Here is an 8,742-nt window from a genome sequence, read left to right as displayed (position 1 = left end):
TATTGCAAGTGGATCTCTAAATAATTGGCATAACACTAAGATTTGAATGATAATATCATCATACTATAAGCCAGTGGTTCTCAACCTGTGGGTCGGGACCCCCATATGATTTTGGGGGGGGGTCCCAGATGACCATAAAGTTAAAGAACATATTTAATACCTAAAAAAAAGAAATACTTAAATGAAAAAAGACCATTACTGGCATCAAAAGTAATCAACAAACTGTACTACAAAAAGAGGTCAAACATTGGCCAAATTGTCAAATAATATAAGAAAGAGGCAAACATTTTGAACGGATATTTTCACAATATTTATCTGTGGAACGAGTCAAACTAAAATGTAATGCCTCAACTCCTACAATTCCTTGACATGAAAAGGTTTGAGAACCACTGATATAGAAACATACGTTTTTCAGAAACATGTTAGGATTTAGAAGACATTAATAAGAATCGGCCTCAGAGCCCGGTTGATACTAAGAAACTGGAAGAGCTCATGTACACCAGGGCTGGCAGATTGGACCCAACTCATGACGGAGACCGCATCCTATGAATATTTGATTGCCAGAAAAAAACAATGTTAAAGGGGAAGTTCCATCTAGTATGGGACTACTTCTTTCTATATATAAAGGTTTGCCGCATTGATCATTGACACAATTGACATATAATCACAATTGATAAATAAATGGGTGTAGGTGTTGTCCGATTAGCTTAGGTATGCCTGCCTGCTTTAGTTAGTTATGTTTTGTTTTATTTTAAGTATTTTATGTTGTTTTATCATATTTGTTATGTTGTGTTGTTGGTTTTTGTCTGTTATGTTATGTCATGTTTGTTTGTTGAAAAAGGAATAAAAACCTTAAAAAAAAAAAAAAAAAAAAAAAATCGGCCTCAGGTCTTAATTGGTTAAACGGAGGAGGAGGCACAGGATTTTTTGAATCCTGAGATCTGAGGCATCGGAGGCATCAGTTCTAGGCTTCTCTGGTAAGTCTGTCAGACTCTTTGGTTGATAGGCAGGGCTTCGTGAGACATTCCATGCTGGGTTTTGCCTGCCGTTTGTGTCAGACTAAGCGTGACATTTGTGCCGAGCTTTGCGTGACCTTTGTGCCAGACGCCCTGTGACGTTCGTGTGACGTTTGTGTGATATTTTAACACTCTCACCGCCAGGCCCGTAGCCTAAGGGCCGATAAATCCAACGGTAAAGCACCAGATCCCGTAGCTTACGGGCTGTGGTGCTTTTTCCTTTTTTTTTCGAAAAAAAAAAACTTTTTTCAATTTTCTAGTACGGCATACTTCATTGGTAACACCCACCCGGAAACGGAATTATTCAGGATCACGTTTTGCCGATCCCGTAGGGCTCCATTCTAAAGCGCACACTGAAACGCCATTTTCTTCGATTGTATTTTTCTCCTCGCTGATCACTGTTTAACATAAACCGTTCTAACTACAACATGGCGGCTCCGTTTGACACGTGGTTTGGACTGGTAGACGCAGGGAGATCTCCGCGATGTTTACAAACAGTGCACTGCTCAATCTTAAGGATTTTACCGAGGTCTATGGCGACGTGAAAAAAAACAAAAAACAACAATAGAACGTTGGCACATGGTGAGTACATTATGAGATTAACCTCTGGCGGTCAATGTGTTAATCGCAGCACAAACATCATGCTAAGCTTGGCCAATCCACAAAGGCCCAGATTTATAGATGGACTAACAGTGGTGCACAAATGGTATAACAGCGTAGCAGCAAGCAAGGTTATCACTATGAAAGTTAACACTACGTTATCAGTAACGTTTTTTTTAATACATAGTTTTTTTGCTGACTAGGCCTGTACCGTCTTAATATAAAAATAAGACGTGGTACTTTTTTTCTCCAAAAACTAGAAACAATCTGTTTTCATTGTGATACCGATAAATAGGAACTCATATTAAACATTTCAGGTATAGGAAATGTCATTTAAGAGAAAAATGTTTGCGCCAGTGCAAATTTGCATTGTTATACACGCATGCCAATGGTATGTGTTGTGAGTGACATCAGTCAAGAGCCGTAGCCTATATAATGTGACATTGCCAACAGAGATACTTGAGATAAAGTATTTAGAAACAACCACAGAGATATAAAAGTGACATGCAGAGAAGAGACGGACACATTCAGGGAGGAGACGGAGACCACAGAAAGTACAGAGGGAAAAGAGAGAGAGAATGTTGCAACTGGGCGGTGTCCCTGAAAAGAGAACTGGTACATCCGAAAACAGGAAAGATATTACTGTTCTGCAGTGCCAGTGGGGGACATGGTGTACCACTTTGGAGGGTTCCATCACGGGACGACCCACAGCATGGATCAGATTGATGTGCATGTCTTCAACGCAGTCTCTATGGTCTGGAAGATGTTGCCTCCAGTGACAACTGGGAGAAGGAAACGTCCACTGGAGGTCCCCTCTGTGCGTTGGGGCCACACAGCTGTGCTTATAGGAGATACAATCTACATCTGGGGAGGGGGTCGTGAATTGTAAGATACTGGAGGATGAATACAAATGGTTTACCGTCAATGGGGACTACCAGGACAACCTTCTTTATGCATTTGATGTTGACAATCACAGATGGTTCAAACCCAAGATTTCCGGGACTGTTCCGTTGGGGAGGCAAGACCACTCAGCCTGTGTCTCTGGGAAGGTCATGTATATACATGGAGGATGGATCAGGACTGGGACGCACTAATGACATCTGCAGGTTGGACACCACCACAATGCTCTGGTCTTCAATTAACACCAGAGGCACTCTACCACCTGCTTCACACCGTCACTATCTGCCACCATCATCGGGACAAAGATGTTTGTATTTGGGGGCTCGGGGGACACAGATTACTTAAACAGCGTCAGAGTGTTTGACACAGAGACCAACTGCTGGCTGAGCACGCCTTCTGCACAGCTTCTCCCAGAAGGACGCGGACGTCATGTAGCCTTTGCCCACAATGGAGAGCTTGTACATATTTGGAGGCTACAACTTTGATCTGAGACAGCACTTCAATGATCTGTGGAAATTCAATGCAAATACCTTCACCTGGAAAAAGGTTGAGCCCAAGGGAGAAGGGACCGTATTGGGGTTGTGGTGTGTTCTGTTTCCAAGGTGGGAGATCAAATCATCATCTTTGGATACACAAACCATACACAACCCATATGTCGTTATTCACAGATCTTACACTTAAGTCCTAGCCTGAAGACATTATGCAAGCTGGCAGTTATTCAGTACGGTCTGGAGCAGTCAGGACTCCCACATAACATCAGGTGGGAACTGGCAGCCATGACAACAACAAAAGAAAAAAGAAAAGGAAGAGAAAAAATAATGAGGCCTAATAGAACAAACAAACAAATTAATGAATTGGTTTGTCAAATTAACCCTTGCATTTTGTTAGAAACCTGCATCCACTTGTGGTGTTTGGCGGGTCAGATTAATGACCCGTGATTTAACTCAGCCCAAAATACTCAAAAAAATATTATTTTCATTTATTTTTTTCTCTCCACCTCATAGCTGACTTGTAATGCATTCATGTAAGCACTTTTTAAAATATTATGTTGGGTTAGGGTTAGGGTTTCATCTTTCAATATATGTCGTTTTTCAATTGTAAAAAGGTTAAAAATTCACTCATTACATTTCCTATAATGAAGACAATGGATAATGATGTTATCTAGCTATAATAGAATACCTAAGAACAATAATTAGAACACACTTCCAGAAAAAGAAAAAAATACTTGTTTTAGTTTTTTAACTTTAAAAAAATGTTAACATTATTAAAAATAGTGACACCTGTGGTCGTGTTAGCGGGTCAAAATTGACCTGTATTACCATAGAACAGTGGTTTTTCCTTTTTCGCATCAAGGACCCCCAAATTAACACATATTAGCCCACGGACCCCCATTTGAGAAGATATACCAGGGACTCAACCATTTTGATTTCTTGGGGATCCCAATCTACACTGTACCATCATCATTAGTGTTCATTTAACTCTTGAGAGGGTCCATTTGGCTCCATGTGTAGACACTCTCAGAGTTACAGACACATTAGGGCCAATTTGGTTCCTAACTATTAATTTGGCTGGGGACCCCCTGGAACCCCCTCAAGGACCACTGGTGGTCCCCGGACCACTGGTTGAGAACCACTGCCATAGAAGGCAAAAAGTCATTTTATTTTCATAAACTCAAACTTTATTTTACTCCTGATAGCAAATGCTAATTGAGGACAAGTTTCTCTCACTTTCAAACATGTAAACTTTTGAATATTGACAATTTGGGGGGAATTGAGCCACACTTCTCTGCCGGGTCAAATTTGACCCGCTACACACCACAAGTGTCACTTTTTTTTTTAAGACCATCAGAATTAACAAAAATTGTGGTAATTAATTTTGCTGCGTTATAAATAGCTGTCTCTGAGGATATCATGAAGTCTTGTTCCAATAAAGAAATGTAAAGGGTACTTTTTACTTATTTAAACTTGAAAATGGGTCAAAAATTACCCTAACACAATGGAAGGGTTAAAACCTTTATTATATTTGATTACTTAGTCAGTCTCTTCAGACATTCTCTACACATTCTCCACAGACGTTTACCAGTGCACAAGGACTTTCCAGAGAACCACCGATCCCCCCGATATGCCCATATGGCATGGCCATTATGGCCATACACTGATAACAAAAGGGATCTCCATACATGGGCATACAAGGGACATGGACAGACAGATATAGAGATCTCCATATAGGGCATAAAAGGTACACAGGCAGACAGACAGACAGATACAGAGATCTCCATATACAGTATGGGCACGAAAGGGACACAGACAGACAGACGTTTACAACGGGTGCTATGACAACGGCTATTATTGACAACGGGTATAACGGGTATTGCATAACAGGGTGGGGCATGCATTCCCTATTTGCATCGTTCCTGAGTAGTTACAATTTGGGGGTCCTTGACACAAAAAGGTTTTGAGAACCACTAAACTAGGGGGATCGCAATAGGCTCTATGCACAGCAGCCATATTATCACTTCCTTCACAGGTGTTACCAATGATACTAATGAAGGCTCTGTTCCATTTAGTGTAGCACAATTTTCAATTTCCATGACCCCAGAACTCTGAGAGTGTCACCCGTAAGGGGCCATTTGGAAACCCCTTAAGGAACCATGAGGGTCCCTGGACCCACATTTTAGACCCCATTTTTAGACTCTGTTTGACCAGAATGGAACAGAGCCTTCATTAGTATCATTGGTAACACCTGTGAATGTCTTCACAATATGGCTGCTGTGCATAGAGCCTATTGCCACCACCCTGAGTCCCCAAATGACAGAGAGAGAGACAGAGAGACAGAGAGAGTATATATGACAGTGGTCCTTTTGGCTGATCGTAGCGTCTTCCACGGTGGTCCCTGAGTGTTTTTCCACACTGCAAAGGACTGTGGGAGTGTTCTGGCTCGTTGGAACACCAAATGTATTCGTTTTTTTTACGGGAAGAATTATAAGAATGTGCGTCTCTCCCTCTGCAATGGTCCTCATCCAACTGTTCATGACACCGTCTGGGGAGGACAGTTAACCACTTGAACCCCAGCATCCATATTCTTGGGGGGAATATTAGCCAAAACCGTTACTTTTCAGGATTCAAATTAGAAAATAGCCAAAGTAGCTGATTTACAGCTCGAAACGCGACGCAAAACTTTGTGTGATGCTGTAGTATGATCAAGTAGGGCCTTAATTTACACCAAAAAAATATATATATTTTGAATATGAGATAAGAGGTTTCTGCCCGATAGCAACGAGATCTACAGCAGGGATACTAAAATAGCTTTAACCTGAGGGCCACAATAGGAAAATGTCAAGGGGACCACAGGCCATTGATACAATTGCGATCGTAATGGTGACACACACTGCATTTTGACAATCAAACAGGGTGCTGAATGATTGGCGTGAAATGTAGTTGTTATTTAGTCGCAAGCTCTTGTTAATACTTTTCATTGGTTAAATATAAAACCCACAGACACACTTTTACGTTTATTTTGTAACAACAGCAAAAATAGTGCCATCTACAAGCTCCACTCCGCGTCGCATTGCAACGTGTTATGAGCTTGTAGATGGCCTATTTTTGCTACTTTTGCTTGACACTCTTGTGGCCGAACCTCTAGAAATAAACATTGGCTACTGGGAGGGCCGGTGGGTCGGCCAGCCGGCAGACCGTGGCCACGTCACTCTGACTCAGACATAACCATAAAAAAAAACCTGATACGCCCATATATAGCCTGACCACGGCTACGTCACTCTGACTACCATCTGTGAACCCATAGTAAAAATCACACCCAGTGTGAAGTGGGGCGGTGTGGTCATCACAGTGATGGAAGAAGTGATGGAAGAAAAGTAATATTGTGGACCAACCAATTGTACACCCCTAACTTAAAAAAAAACATAAATGTGTTTTTTTTAAGTGCATAGTCCTATTTATAGGGCTATGCACATGTGTCATGTTTCACTAGCCAATCACAGTCCTGAATAGACTGTGATTGGCCAATCACGGTGCAGGGTTAGGGGGGGTACAATGGTGGCCAATCACAGCGCAGGGTTGGGGGGTGCAATGGGACCCCCTGTCCAAACCTCACATATAGGGGCGGTTTCACCGCCCAAAAATCACACCCAGTGTGAAGTGGGCGGTGTGGTCATCACAGTGGTCATCACAGTGGATGGAAGCTCACTTTAAAAAAAAAGTAGTTTTTTTTGAAGTGCATAGTCCTATTTATAGGTTATTGATTTCATCATGTTGTCTCGCTAGCCAATCAACAGTGCTGAATAGAGTCAGCCAATAGAGTCAGCCAATCACAGTACAGCTAGGGGTGTACTAATGCTAGGGGTATACTAATTATGAGCCAATCACAGTACAGCGAAGGGTGTACTAATGAGGTGTCCCAACCCCACTTATAGGGGCGGCTTACACCGCCCAAAAAAGAAGGGGAAAAAAGCGCCCTCTTGCTTTTTCTTTCCCTTTCAATTTGACTCTGGGGGAACCTCCCTATATAATGTGGATAACAGGATGTTAGCCGTTAGGTCCGCCCTCAGCTCTCCACTTCCGGTCCACGTGTCTTTGTTTACATTCCTAACATTCCTAACTGTACACGTTGTAACAGGAGCTCCCGACAGATTGTGCTTAAGTACAGTACTTGAGTAAATGTACTTATGTTATTTTACACCACGGGTAATTAGATGTCTATATTTGTCGAGGGATAGGCGGTGCGACGTAGGTGTGAGTGGCTGCGTAGCGGCCCAAACCTCTTGAACAACAAAGTAGGGCATTAATTTACCTAAAAATAAATTCATAAAAAGTTGATCTATGATATAAGAGGTTTCTGCCTGACAGCAACGAGCTTAAATGCTTAAAGCACGTTTTTTTTTTAGGGGAATACGCAATGAGACACCTGCATGAGTGACGGTCTCGCAGAGGTGGCATTTCCGTGTCGTTTTTCTTCTTTTCTTTCTTTCTCTTCTCCGCCATAAATAGCAGTGATGGGTAGAATGCACGGTTGCTATGGAGACACCGGTGCCGGTGGCAGAACGGTGATTATTCCGGGGGTTTTTTTAAGCGCCGACGGGGGACGGAGGAGAGGAGAGTGATCTGGCACCCGAAGACAACACGCTGCCCGCCTGGACCACACACTGGAAAAAGCCTGGGACTATTTGGGATGATGTGAAAATGTCCTGTTCGCCATTATTGTGGCCCAAATAATTGCACTTTACAATCATTTATATTATCGGGATTACTCTCAAAATGCCACGTTTGTTAACCACTTGAACCCCAGCATCCATATTCTGTGGGTTGAATTCTCGCAAACGCGTCGCAACGCCAACGAGATTTGGTGTAGACACGAAAAAGCAGTGGTCTTAAGTAACTAAGTACATAGACTCAAGTACTGTACTTAAGTACATTTTTGAGGTACTTTTACTTTAATGGAGTATATCCAATGTTCAATACTTTTACTTCTACTCCACTACATCTCAGAGGCAAATATTGTACTTTTACTAGCTTGTAGATCTGCTATTTTCAAACATTTTAGTACTTTTACTTTTGGTACTTTAAGTATATTTGATGCCAATACTTTAGTACTTTTACTCAAGTAACATTTTGAACACCTTTTACTTGTAACAGAGTATTTCTATATTGGCAGTATTGATACTTTTTAAAAAGTACCGAGACAAGTCAGGTCCAATGTATGACGGAGGATAATTTCACAATAAATGAAAAATCCCTCTGATATGATTAATTGATTGCTTGATTGATTGATTGATTGAGCACTTTATTATAAATGAATCCTAAAGGATAAATACGAAAGAAAGCTCAAAGGCTTGTTTCCATTGTGGTCCTTTAGGGGGAACTGGCCGGGCATGGAGCAACAATACATTACAAAACAGGGGACAAAAAAACAAAACAACAGAAAGTTTACATAAAAATGTATCTAAAATTGAAATCTAAATGATCGGTACTTGGTTTGGTCGATTGGTTTGGGTCGATTGTTTTTTTTTAATCACGATAATAGCGATTATCATATCCCATCCCTACCTGTGACTGCTCACATCGCTGGTGGACAGTACAAATTACATTTACTTGAATACTGGGCACTGGTTCAGACCACTGTTTGTAATCTGAAGACTCTGGTACAGTGTGTGCTGTACATGATGAAGTCCCATGTCACATTGATATGATCTACTATGGATGATGTCACCACT

The 8,742-nt window shown here is 41.5% G+C and overlaps 2 protein-coding genes across 2 annotated transcripts in view; one reads left to right on the top strand and one right to left on the bottom strand.

Annotated features, from left to right (window-relative positions):
- The window catches only part of tpd52 (tumor protein D52), a 327,212-nt gene that overhangs the window by 74,807 nt on the left and 243,663 nt on the right, over positions 1-8,742 (bottom strand). The window lies entirely within an intron of this gene.
- pag1 (phosphoprotein membrane anchor with glycosphingolipid microdomains 1) overlaps positions 1-8,742 on the top strand; it is a 69,653-nt gene that overhangs the window by 33,134 nt on the left and 27,777 nt on the right. The gene's annotated exons all lie outside the window — the stretch shown is intronic.

This window comes from Gymnoscopelus braueri (genome assembly GCF_963280865.1).
Source record: "Gymnoscopelus braueri genome assembly, chromosome: 11".
Lineage (NCBI taxonomy): Eukaryota > Metazoa > Chordata > Actinopteri > Myctophiformes > Myctophidae > Gymnoscopelus > Gymnoscopelus braueri.
Note: the sequence above shows the minus strand (reverse complement) of the source record. Positions and strands in the feature narration are given on the sequence as shown.